This window comes from Notamacropus eugenii, chromosome 2, assembly GCF_028372415.1.
Source record: "Notamacropus eugenii isolate mMacEug1 chromosome 2, mMacEug1.pri_v2, whole genome shotgun sequence".
In the NCBI taxonomy this organism is placed as follows: domain Eukaryota; kingdom Metazoa; phylum Chordata; class Mammalia; order Diprotodontia; family Macropodidae; genus Notamacropus; species Notamacropus eugenii.
In genome coordinates this window covers 445,589,370-445,603,946 of record NC_092873.1, presented here as the reverse complement: position 1 = coordinate 445,603,946, position 14,577 = coordinate 445,589,370, and positions in this window count along the sequence as shown.

Here is a 14,577-nt window from a genome sequence, read left to right as displayed (position 1 = left end):
AAAATTCAATAATGTAGTTTTTGCCTGATTAAGGTGAGACATTGTGAGTCAGTTTAGTATTAGAAGTACCCATATACATGATCACTGCTTTTGCAAAATGAAACCATATAAAAATGTTTGCTTGATCTAAGAAATACAGATATTTCTATAGAATAAACAGATATATTTTTGAATCATAAAAGCCAAAAGCAAAATAGAAAACTAAGTGACACTACTGTGAGAGAAATTTTGCTTTTCTTATTGACAGGGGAAAACAATTCTGTTACAAAATCAGTGGGAGCTTTCAGTTTTAGAGGTAATCAGAATAATATGTAATTTCTTACAAATAATACATGAGATCTGTGTTAGGCTCAATATATATTAAATTGTTATTAATATATTTATTAGATCACATAAATTAAAATGCATGAGAGGAGCTATATCTCATTGACAATTATGACCTGGGAAAGTTAAAAATGTTACCATTATAACTGCTTGGGAAATCATTTCTCTTTAAAAGCTCAAAAACACATCCAAGAGGTAACTTTATGTAGTTCACTTGGAAAAAATGTTTTAACCAAAAGATGGAATATTTATCATATGAATAAACAGGACAAGATATGCAAAATACCCAATGGGTATCAACAGTTAAGTTTTGATTTTCTTTTTCATAGACATTATGCTTTCATACATGTAGTGCAAGTATTTTCTAAACTCACTAGCCATGCAGGTTATGTTTCTTCTTTTGAGAGTACAGAGGCATTGTTAAAGGACTTGATTTCTTTTCTCTAATGACGTTGGTTTCAATCCCCATTCTGATGTATTCTCCCCACTTTTAGCTATACAGTAACAGCCACATTGTTCGATGACTGATAGACTTATCTCTTCTTAGCAATGCATGGATCTAAGACAACTCCAAAAGACTCATGATGGGAAATGCCATCCACATCCAGAAAAAGCATGGAATTTGAATGCAGATTGAAGCATATTATTTGCAGTGACAATCACTAGCCAAGTTCAATAGTGTTATATAATATAGAGTGATTTGCTAAATTTTGTGTAGGAAGAGAAGTTTTAGTGGAAGGAAAACGTAGATTGTAAAAACTCTGAAAAATAAAACTCAAAAAAGGATTGATTACTCAGAAGACATTTAAAGTTGAAACAAAGACAATAAATAATCAAAATGGATAATATCAGCTCAAGAAGTACAAATGACACTAAAGGAAATAAAGGCATGGAAAGTAGACAAAAATAAAATATCCATACTTTTGCGAAATAAAAATTATATTTTTTTCTCTTTATAACACTATCATTTTCCAATAAGCCCACAAGAAGAGACACTTTATTATTACTCTTCTGTGATGATGGAGGCATGTTTCTCTATTAGTCCTCTGGATAAACATTGATAATTGCATCAGTGAGAGCTCTGGTATGTTTCAGAATTGCTTTGCTTTACATTGTTGTGGTCATTGCTCTCTGGTTGTTAGTGGTCAGGGAAAAAAAGGTCTCAGACATTTTTTTTGTCTCAATTGGTCACGTATCTTTAACAGTAAAAGTCCAATCATAAATCATAAAATTATGAGAAGAAAAGCATTTCCTTCTTTCTGCATTAGTACAACATTTTTTTCAGAATTTCAAATAAATTATTAATATTTTACTTTTATTATTGAGTAACATTTCATTATATTGTCATACCACAATTGTTCAGCTATTCTCCAATTTATGGACACAAAATATGGTTTCAGGTACCATAAAAAGTGTGGCAATGAAAGTAAATTAATATATAGATAATATATAAGTTAATATATAGATAGATATATGTATAACTTCCACCTGAATACATATATATAAGCATATCTGTATTTATATATATATATATGTATATGTGTGTGTGTTTTTAAATATATATTTTTTAAATCTATAAATGTATATATATGTGTATATATATGTATATATATACACGTATATATACATTTATAGATTTAAAAATATCTAGACAAATAAAACTCAGCTCAACTAAAAGAAAAAGTACCATACCAACAGGCTTTGGTATAGGGGTTGCATATTTATATGGGGTGTAGAGTATGTTCAGGGAGGACCAGAACCTTTGATGTGATGGCTGCCAAGCTCTTTTGGGGGCTTTTTCTAACTTTGGTGTCCACCTGTTCCACCTAACTCTCATCTGTGGCTCCAAGAAGCTGCAGCATGTGCAGCGGCCACACCCTAGTAAACTGTTTTGGCAGATGGGTCAAACCAGGTTGAGGGTAACCAAGGGTTCTCAAACCCATTGGTGAGTTAGGGGGGTGTCTACCCCAAGCATGTGAAGATTTCACCTGGTGGAATGGGAGGATGAGAACAATTTGTTCCAATGGCCACGAAGGCAGATGAAGCAAGTGACGTGGAGCTCTAAGAGCTTTGTTAGACACCAAAGACACCAAGGTCATTCACTGCATCCTGAACCATCTCCAGTCATCTTGACTCTGTCCTGCCACTGGACTATGATGACTTAAGAGGATAGAATGAGGCTGAAGACTTCGTGCAACTCTGCCTCACTTAAATTCAATTTATGCACGAATCCAAAGGTATCACCCATACCATTTCAAAGTCCTGTGGTAACAGGCAAGTGATGAAGCAGCAGGTGCAGATATACTGGGAGCTGTAGTCACAACCCTGCATGCCATACCACCATTATACCACTATGCTCCCACCATGACAAACCCTGATGAAGTCAAAGAAAAATTTTATGAAAGCCTACAGACTTTTATTGTCAATGTGCCAAAAGAGGACAAGCTTATCATTCTGGGTGACTTTAATGCTAGAGTAGGCTCAAACTACCAGACTAGGCAGGGGGTCCTAGGGAGGAATGGAGTTGGAAACAGCAACAGAAATGGTCATTTACTGCTGAAGACTTGTGCATCACATGACCTTTTAACAACCAACACTGTCTTCTGTTTACCTAAATGCAATAAAACTTCATGGATGCACCCTTGCAGCAAACACTGGCAACTAATAGATTATGTGATTGTAAGGAGAAGAGACAGACAAGATGCGAGAGTGACAAAGGCAATGTGTGGTGCAGAGTGCTGGACTGATCATAGACTTATCCTTTCCAAGCTAAATATTCACGTTCATCAAAAGTGCTGCCTCCAAGGCAAAATGACTACCAGAAGAATTAATGTCAACAAATTAGAGCTCTTCTCTGAGCTTGAGCAGCTTGCTTCTGACTTGGGGGGAAAGTTGAGCCAACATACAATTGGCAACAGTGGAGCAGAAAAGAAGCGGGCAGCTCTCAGAGATTTGGTGTACAGCACTGAATTTGTTCATCTGGGTCAGAATACTTGTAAACACCAACACTGGTTTGATGAAAATGATGGGGAAATTCAGAAGCTGCTAAATGTACTCCACAGGATTTACCAGAAGGATAGTTCATCCATCTCTAAGAAGGCAGTATTTAACTCAATCAAAAGCAAAGTACAAGCAAAGCTTAGAGAGATGCAGGATTCCTGGCTCAGTAAGAAAGTAAATGAAATTCAGTTGTATGCTGATAGCAACAATCCAAAGCACTTTTACAATTCCCTGAAAGCTATTTATGGACCAAAACCTTATGGTGCGTCACAACTACTCAGTGCTGATGAAGCCACATTGATTAGTGATAAGGACATGATCCTAGAGAGATGGGCTGAACACTTCCATAGTGTTCTCAACAGACCATCATCAATCAATGCTGAGGCCATTGACCATTTACCTCAGGTTGAAGTCAATCCCTCCTTAGCTGAACTTCCAATTGAAGAAGAGGTTTTGAGGGCCATTAGGCTCCTTTGATGTGGCAAAGTTTCTGGCGCTCATTCTATTTCAGTTAGGACTTACAAGGTAGGGGGACCATTGCTCATACAAAAGTTAACTGAAATTTTCCAGGTTATATGGCAAGAGGAGGTTATCCCCCAGGAGTTCAAGGATGCCTCCATTGTTCATCTCTATAAGGGTAAAGGGAATAGATTGTCCTGTGACAATCACAGGGGGATCTCTCTCTTAGTTATTGCTGGCAAAATTCTTTCTAGAGTCCTCCTTAATAGGCTGATCCTTCACCTAAAAGATGGGCATATACCTGAGAGCCATTGTGGCTTCAGAAAGGGCCAAGGAATAGTTGATATGGTGTTTGCAGCCCAACAACTCCAGAAAAAATTCCAAGAGCAGAACAGAGGTCTGTACACAATGTTTGTAGATCTGACCAAGGCCTTTGACACTATTAGTTGTGATGGCTTATGGAAAATTATGTCAAAATTTGGTTGCCTGGAGAAGTTCATCAATATTATACATCAATTTCATTATGGCATGTTTGTCCGGGTTCTGGATAATGGACAAAGCTCTCATACCTTAAAATGAAGTGAAACAGCTGTGTGCTTGCTCCCATGCTTTTCAGCATGATGTTTTCAGCAATGTTGACAAATGTTTTCAATGAGGATGAACATGGCATTAAGGTCAACTACCATACCGATGGTAAGTTCTTCAATTTGAAAAGGTTACAAGCCCAGACCAAAGTGGAAGGAGTATTGGTGCATGATTTTCTGTTTGCAGATGATTGTGCACTCAGTGCAACCTCTGAAGCTGAGATGCAACAAAGTATGGATAAATTGTCTGCTACTTGTGCTAATTTTGGCCTCATAATTAACACCAAAAAAAACAGGTGCTCCATCACTCACTACCACACCATCCATACGTGGAACCATTGGTTACAACAGATGGAGAATTTTTGAATGCTGTGGATCTGGGAGATTCTGAAGAAAGGTTTGGGAGAAAAGAGGTATTATAGTGACTGACTATCAAACTGAAGGTCCACAGAGCCATTGTGCTGACCTCATTGTTATATGCTTGTGAAATGTGGACAGTCTACCAGCACCATGCCAGGAAACTGAATTGCTTCCACTTGAACTGTCTTAGGAAGATTCTGAGAAACACCTGGCAGGATACCAGACACTGAAGTCCTTGCTGGAGCTGAACTTCCAAGTATTCAAACTATGCTTCAGAGAGCGCAACTCTGATGGGCTGGCCATGCTGTTTGAATGCACCATGTACACTTTCCAAAAAGACTATTTTATGGAGAACTTGCATGGGGTAGGCAATCACATGGTGGCCAGAAGAAGCAATACAAGGACACTCTCAAGGTCTCTCTCAAGAACTTTGGATTTGACTATGCAACATGGGAGACACTGGCATGGGACCGCCCAGCATGGCGTGCCCACATAAGGAAAGGTGATGTACTCTTTGAGAAAAGCAGAATTGAGACAGCACAAATTAAATGCAGAAAGTGCAGATTTGGGATATCCACCCCAAATATTCAAATGGACTATCTGTGCCCAACTTGTGGTAGGGTATTCCAGGCTCCTATTGGTCTGATGAGCCACAGTTGGACATGCTGAAATTTTACTTTACAATGGTGATGTCATTTTGGTTCTCTTGGAAGACAAAGGACAACAACCACCAACATATTTATATGTATGGGTGTATATATGTACATATAAGTACACACATACATGTGCACATATATCTTTATTTCTACATATACACAAAAAAGAATGAAAGAGGGAGAAGAGGAAAAGAGAGAAGAGAATCTTTCCCCTCTGATTATTATTCCTGTATAATTCAACTCAATATTTTCCACTGTCAACTGGTTGGACCAATTTAAAATGTGATAAATAAAATATTATTGAACTTGCTTTTCCTAAGTAAATTCTTCTTTAGTTTAATTTTTTGAAATAACCGCTGATATGTTTATTTTTTAAATCATTTGTTCCCTTTGATCCCTTATATTTGCGATATATTCTTGGCCTTATTTATTGATATTAGCTCCCTCTTTATTTCCTGGATATCAAATAATTATCTGAGATACTTGATACAAATATTTCCCCTAGAAAGTTTTCTGTTGTTATTCCGCTCACAACTGAATTCATGAAAATCATTTTAAAATACTAAATACTCAAAATTATTTTATTTCTTATTATCCCTATCCCTTCTTTAATTTTATACAAGTTGTTCCAAAAGTCTTAGTACAGTTTTACACTACTGAAACTTAAAACTGTACTAAAACTTTTGGGCAATTCTAAATTTCATGAAAATCATAGATTTGAAAGGTATATTCTTCCACTCTCCTCAAGCTGATTGATTTACTGATTTGATGTATGATATGACCATTAATGTAAAGGCTGCATATCTATTTGAAACATACATATTTGTAAGATTCTGGTCTAAAATTCATTTCTGCCAAGTTTTCCCATCAATTTTTGTTTAATAGGGAGTCCTTTCCAAGTGATTTGTATTCCTGGCTATATTGAATCCTTGGTATTTTGATTATTAATTGTAATTTAGATCAGATCATGTTCATGTGGTTGTTGATAATTTCTGATTCTTCTTTTGAAATCCACCTGTCAATGTCCTTTGTCAATGTACTATTGGAGCCTGATTCTTGTTTGATATGTATAGGTCATATTTCTGAGGAATTTAGTTTCCATATGTATGGAAAAAGATACCAATGTTTAGAAATAATAACGGATCTTATCAACATTTTACACATCTTCAATTTAATAATTCTACAGGTTGATTATACTCAGTTTCCAATTAAAAAATGAACAAAAATTCTTCAACAATGAGATGAAATCCCTTAAGGATGACATGAGACAAGGGTTCAAATTCCACCTCTCACACTATGACCTTTGTGACTTTGGGTCTAAATCTTATTAGATCTCAGCTACCTCATCTGAACAAAATGAGGGATTTGAAGCACACAGCCTCTAAGGGGCCTTCCAGATCTAGAACTATGACTCAGATTTTCCCTTGTCACATTCTAATTTAAAATGATCCTTTTAAAATGTGATATCATTCACTGAGTACTACATATCAGATGTTGTCTGACCAGGTCAGAGAACTTTAGAGATCTACTCATCATGCTGGACACTATACTTCTCTTAATTAACAAAAAGAGGGAGAGGGGGTCTATATAAGGGAGGGCAGCTTAGGAGAAACAGTAGTCAGAAACAAAACACTTTTGAGGATGGACAGGGAGAAAGGAGAGAAAGTAAAATAAATGGGGAAAATAGGATGGAGGAAAATCATAACTGAAAAAAATACAGCAAGTGTCTCTGATAAAGGTCTCATTTCTGAAATATACAGAAAACTGAGTCAGTTATAAAAAACAAAAATGAACCATTCCTGAATTGATAAATTGTCAAAGGATATTACATAATTTTCAAAGTAATCAAAGATAATTATAACCATATAAAATGCTCTAAAGAACTATTAATTAAAGAAATGCAAATTAAAACAATTCTGAGGTATCACCTAATATCTATCAGATGGACTAATATGACAGGAAAAGAAAATTATAAATGCTGTAGGGAATGTGGAAAAACTGGGACACTAGTGCACTGTTAGTGGAGCTATGACCTGATCCAAACATTCTGTAGATCAATTTGAAACTATGCCCAAAGGGGGTATAAACTGTGCATACTCTACTAGGTCTGCACCCAAAACAGAAAAATAAAAAGGGGAAAGGATTTAGTTGTATAAAATCATTTATAACAGCTCTTTTCTGGTGTTAAATAATTGGAAATTGAGGGGATGGCCATCAATTGCAGAAGAACCAAACAAGTTATGGTATGTAATTGTGATAGAATACAACTGAGCTATAAGAAGCAATGAGCAGAATGCTCTCAGCAAAACCTGGAAAGACTACATGAACTGATACAAAGTGAAATAAGCAGAAGCAGGAAAAAAATTTGCATGGAGTAACGGCAATATCGTATGATGATAAACTGTGAATGACTTAGCTATTCTCATCAATACAATGATTCAAGGCAGTTCTGAAGGGCTTATGATGAAAAATTCTACCCAACTCCAAAGAAAGAACTGGTGGAGTCTCAATGTAGGTTGAAGCATATTTTCTTTTGAACTTTACTGTTCTTGTGCCTTTTTGAGGGGTCGAGGGGCTGTTTTCTTTCCCAACATGACTAATGTGGAAATGTTTTATCTGACTGTACACATATAAACTATAGTAAATTGTTTTCCTTTGTAACTAGGAGGGAGAGAAGGAAGGTGGGGAAATAGTTTTTAAATTAATGTCAAGTATTATTCTTACATGTAATTGAAAAGAATATAAAAATAAACTTTCTCACTGCTAACAACTGTCAAGATATAATTCCCATACTGCAAACTTTTTCTTTTGTACTTATTTTAAAAGCCTAAAGTAGGAAGGAAATCAGAATGAGGGAATATTTTCTGTTTTAAATTTCTGTGGGACTATTATAAATGACCTTTCAAATGATAGTAAAAATTACATTAGGAATATTAACAAGGTCTTTTAAATATTAATAGAGAGAGATAATGTCAAATGCTAGAGAAAAAATTGTATAATTTAAGTAATAATCATGGAATATAAATCCTTAAGAAAACCCAGTAAGCAACAAACTTGAAACTCAGCTTCCTGACTTTTAACATACGGTTTAGCATTGTGAAATCTTTAATATATTAATTAGTTAATATGTCTCAATGATTTTCACTAAACAGAGGAGATAAGCTATATTACTTTCAAGTAATTATAAGAAATCAATTTTTCATCATACTTTGACTTGATTTGGGATGGTGTTGCTATGGAGTTTGGTAATGGTAATAAAATTTACTCATGAAATTAGTAAAGTGGATAAATCTTCAATCTATCAAAAATAGAGGCAAGTAGTAATTAATAGTATAAAATATGGAGAAAAGTATAAAATAATACACTATAGAAGACACTAAATGTGAGAGAAAAATAAAGTAACCAAGAATGGATAACTATGAGTGCAACTCTCTCTGGGGAAAGGAAGGGAAAGGTATGGAAGGGAGTAGGAAAGAAAAGCTTCCATGAAAGGTGATCTTCTTTAGGCCTGTGTTTCATGTTTGTAATTCGATTAAATCTGAAAAAACACATCACAGAGTTTGATTTTCTCTGTGGACATTAGGATACAGAATATCAGGAGCAATTGTCTCAAGAACTCTGAGTAATATATGTAGCACAAGAAGTTATCTCTTTAAAATCTGTGCCTTGAATACTTATTTTTTTTTAAAAAAAGCATTGTTTCAACTATAGAATAACATGTAATGAAACATATATGAGAGGGCTGTCTACAGATCAAGTTCCTTCACCTCATTCCAGAAAGGTGGAACTCTCAGAGAATGAAATGCATGATGAAGAGAAAGACAAGGCTTACTTTGACCAACTTGATCAGCCCCTTGAAGATGAATGAAACTGTAAAGCCCAAGTTACGTGAGAAGATAAGGTCAGATGACCAATACAAATACTGAAATGCTTTGAAGAAATAAATTTGGCTTCCTTGGCATCAAGTAAGTATGACATAAAAGGAAGCTAATCTCCTTGGAACCAAGAGTTTCAGAGAGAGAGTCAAGTCAACTGTGAGATGATAGGATTTAGAGTTGGAAAGGCCTTTAGAAGACAGTTAGTGTAAAACTGTCATTTTACAAATGAGGAAACTCAGGCTCAGAGAGTTGATTTTCCCAAAACCATTCAAATAATAAATAGCACAGACTGAATTTAAAACCATTCTTTTAAATTCCATGTTCAGTAAGGGACTGTGAATATCCTCTGTCTGCCATTACTCTTTACATGGATGTTTATCTAATATGTATTGTGTTTTAAGCATTGTAAAGGAAGATATGGAGAATATAAGTATAAAACACGTATTCCTAAAGAAGCTAATCATATCAGCACAACTTCTTCCCATGTTACTGAACTTGTTTCACCTGGAACTCTCTTATCCAAGCAAGTGAATTAGTGATTTTTGTCTTAATTAATGAGGCCTCTGTCTACTTCAAGTCTTGCCCTCTTTACATTAACTTTTGCATGCTTTCCTCAATCAATGATTTGCCTGATTTTGACAGTCTCCTAACCCAGCCATTACTATTGACCCACATAGATGGGTATTAGCCATGCAGGTCAACTTTGACTTTATATGTCATTTGTTAATTGCTTTGTTTTAGCCTCAGACTGCCATCCAAGTACATCAGTTTGTACTCCAATCGTGATGTTTATGGATAAAATTGAACAGAAACCCTCTGAAGTAGCAGAAAGAATAGATTATTTCAGGTACCTCAGATGAACTAATTGCAATCATAGGTAATGTAAAGTCTCCAAATTTTTTAGCAACTTTCCAACAGTAAGAAAACATATCACACCCCCTTAAGGTTATGTTTTACTATACAGTTGTGTTATGGCATTTCTTGGAATCTGGAAATACAGTTTGATAGCAATTCATCAATTCCTCATTAAACCTTAAAGTTTGCCAAAAATAAAGGTATGTTCATTCCTATGACAGAATGAAAAGAGTCAAATAAAATGCCACAAACTTAACCCTATGAACATGGTGAACTCATAATATCTAAATCTTACAATTAATTGTGAGGGTATAAGGCTTACATAGCTTTATGTAAGACTTACATGATGAAGATGGCATTAAAGTCTTAATGTTATTGCTTTAATTTCTCTTACTCCTACCTCATCATATAATGTGTGTATGTGTGTGTGTATGTGTGTGTGTGTGTTGCAGGCACTAGCATGACTGCTTAGATCTGCATGCAGTTTCACCAAATACATCATGGAAAGAACTCATAGTTCAGATATCCAGAAATAGTAAAACCTGGCTTCAGAAAATGGTTTCATTTTTGGAATATAGAGATTACAGATATAACCACTGTGGAATGGGAACAAATGAGTGGGTATGTTTTATATTATATACCCTCTGTATATATAACATAAGTGAATGCATGTGTATGTGTGTGTATATATTGCAACATATACATTATACATGCACACATTTTTCTATATATGTATATGTGTATATTTCTAAAATCACACATGTACATGTACATATATTTACATGCACATTCATAAACATATACATATAGTAGTCAAGTACAGGGGAAGATTGCTGGCTTTGGTGAACCTGATTCAAATCTCACCTCTGATGCTTACTTTTTATGTAATTTGACATGCTTATGAGTCTCTTTCCTCAGCTATAAAATGGTGGAATAAGATGAAACAGTCTCTAGTAGTCCAGTGTATGTCTAGATCTATGATTTATAACACTAATAATCAAGAGAAGTAGTCTGGCAGAGCAGTTAAGGTGCCACCTTTGAAATTATGAACATGAGTTTAAGTGCTTCCTCTGAGACATATAAGCTAGTTATCCATGGCCAAGACATTTAACCTTTTAGTTTGCCAGGTAACTCTCTAAGATTATAAAGTTAGAGTTAGGGAGGAGATACTTGTAACATATCAGGTACTTAATAAATGTTTATTGATTCATTGATCTGCAATAGTGTATAGTTTCCACACTAAGAATTATTGATGATAATAATATTAATACTACTTCTACTGCTGCTGTTACTACTACTACTACTATACTTATATATGCCCCCATGCATGCCTATATTTACACATATATACATGTAAACATGTATATATACACACATATATGTACATATAATATACACGTGTATATACAAACATACATACATACACATATACACAAATTTTTGTTTCTAATGGCAGCCTTCTCTAGGATAGAGTGGGGAAAGAGGATGGAAATACATACACAGCAGAGAAGAAAACATATAAGAAATAGAAAAAAGGCAAGATAGCTTTGAAAATGATGTGCTATATTTATTAGTTTTCCAAAACAAACAAACAGTGCAAAATGGAAATTCATGGTTTTATGTTGAATCTTTTTTTAATATTGTGATGTATGCATAGAAGTATTCCTTTGTTTTGTTTGTATATAAATTCAAAATGAATAAAATAAAAATAAAAACAAAAAGACTGTTACCACTGCTACTAATGATGATGGCAAGAGTAACTTGGATTTATAGAGGAATTGGCAGGTTGGCACTGCTACCAAAGACATCTTCTTGACTTACTGAAGAACCTAGGGAAGGGAGGCTTTAAATTAAAAAATAAAAAATGCTTTAGTGTGAATTAAACTATCCTTTAGTTTGTAGTCCCTTTTATAGGATATTTATAAGTAAAATATGCAAATTATTCATGTTCAGCCTGGTATTTATTAATTGAATTGATACAGAATAGCAATGCTCATCATTGCCTAGCATTGTTCATCTTAGCAGAATCTCTAAATGTCAAAAGAATTGATTCTTTTGATTTAGCATACTTTCCTTATACATAATTTAAATATTATATTATGAATCACATTTTACAGAGTGAATCACCATCAATGTTCTTATTTCTACAATCCATCTTTCTGTCTACATTTTTGTATGGTCTAAATGCGAGACTCTTATCAAATCAAAGAGTAGGTATACTAATGGAGGAACTTATACATGGCAAACGTCATTTTGGAATATAAAAGGAACCACAATCCATCAATGCAAATTAATTTAGTGCCTATTATGTTCCGCCAATTTTGCTAAACCTTAGAGATAAGAAGATGAAAGTACAATCAGTCCCTTCCCTCAAGGAGCTTACATTATAATGGGGAAAATGCTTTGTGTGTTTGTGTGTGTGTCTGTGTGTAGACACACACACACACATATATATATATATATATATATATACATATATATATATATATATATATATATATATATATAATGAAAAATATGTATAAATTGAAGTGTAAATGTGGGAGCTTGGTGGCTAAAGACGCATTTTGCATAAAAAATTGGTGCTTATACTGAGATCCAAAGAAAATTAGGGATTATGGGAGTAGTGGGTTGGAGAAAGTTCAATTTTGGCATGGGGAGAAGTGCAAAGGAAGAAAGTAAGAGAGTGTCATACATGAAGGACTGTAAGAAGACTGGTTGGACTGAATTATAGTATATGGGGAAGAAATACTAAAATATAGCTGGAAAAGTAGGATGAGATAAATTTCTGAAGGATATTATACAACAAACCAAAGCAATATGAAGCCACTGAAATAGCATTATAAGATTTTTGCTTTAGGAAAATTAATTTGGAATATTCTTTACAGAAATAAAGGAAGTATTAAATAAGTGGAAAGTTATTAATTATTCATAGTTGGGTCTTAGCTAAAATGATTAAAATACCAATACTATGTTAATTAAAATATAGATTTAGGGTCATAAATGTCAAATTACCAAAGAAAGAAACAAAATAATAAAAATAATATAGAAAAAACAATATCAAGAGAAATAATGAAAAAGAGGGAAGACTCTAATAATAATATTTCTAATTGCATTGCCAAGCATTAATTATAATAGACTACTAGTTAAAATACATGCATATATACGTTTATATATATATGTATATAACCAATAAGATTAATTAGGTAAACAAGACCTCAAAATAATTTAACATAGTTTCACAGTATTCACTAAATCCAAGGACACCAAAACCTGGGATAAGTATTTACTTTTACCAAAAAAATCTACTGATGAAGTGAATAGCAGTTTGGCAGAAATTTAACTTTTACCAATATCTCAGGTTATATTTCACAATAAGATACAAATGTACATACGCTAAACAAAAAAGGTCACATCAGGAACTAATCTTATAGATGTGAACGTATAAAGGAAATACGTTTTGCAACTATACATAGGTCCAATTCTTAACCAAACAGATGAAAGAAAATGAAATAAAAAATGGACAATTTTGATTACAGGAAATGGAAAAGTTTTTAGTCAAGCCAAATAATTGTTTAATTTAAATTCAGTTTAATTAAAATTAAAAGAGAAAGATATCTATGAAAAGGAAAATCTTTGCAGCAAATTTCTGTCATGAATAGGGCAATATAAAAAACATCTAAGTGTTGTTGAGCAGTTAGGTTACAGTAGATGGAATGCCAGTTCTAGCATCATGAAGACTTAATTTCAAATTTGGCTTCAGGCACTTACTAGCTGTGTGACCCTGGGCAAGTCACTTAACCCTGTTTACCTCAATTCCTAATTTAGCAAATGAAGTGGAGAAGGAAATGGCAAATCACTTCAGTATCTTTGCCAAGATAATCCCAAATGAGGTCATGGACAGTCAGACACTACTTAAATGACTCAACAGCATAATTGTTGTGATTTACCCTCTTTTTAAAGGGGTCCAATGACATCACAAGCGATCTCTTGACTTGTGCATGAATTGGATTCAAGTGAGGCAGAGTTACACAAAGGTATCAACCTCAATCTCTCTTCCACAGTCAAAGAAGTCCAGTGGCAATACTACAGTCAAGAAGACTGGTGATGTTCCAGGATGCAAGGGCTAACCTGATGGATTTTGAGGTGGTACCTCACAGCTGGATTAATCTGCATTTCTCTAATCAATAATGATTTAGACTATTTTTCATATGGCTATAGCTAGCTTCAATTATTTCATCTGAAAACAGCCTGTTTATATCCTTTGATGATTTATCAATTGGGAAATTATTTGTATTCTTACAAATTTGAAGTAGTTTTCCATATATCTGAGAAATGAAGCTTTTATTAGAGACACTTACTCTGGAGATTGTTTCCCAGGTTTTGACTTTCCTTCTAATCTCAGTTGTTTTGGTTTAGTTTGTGCATTTTTTCTTAATTTGTTATAATCAAAATTGCAAA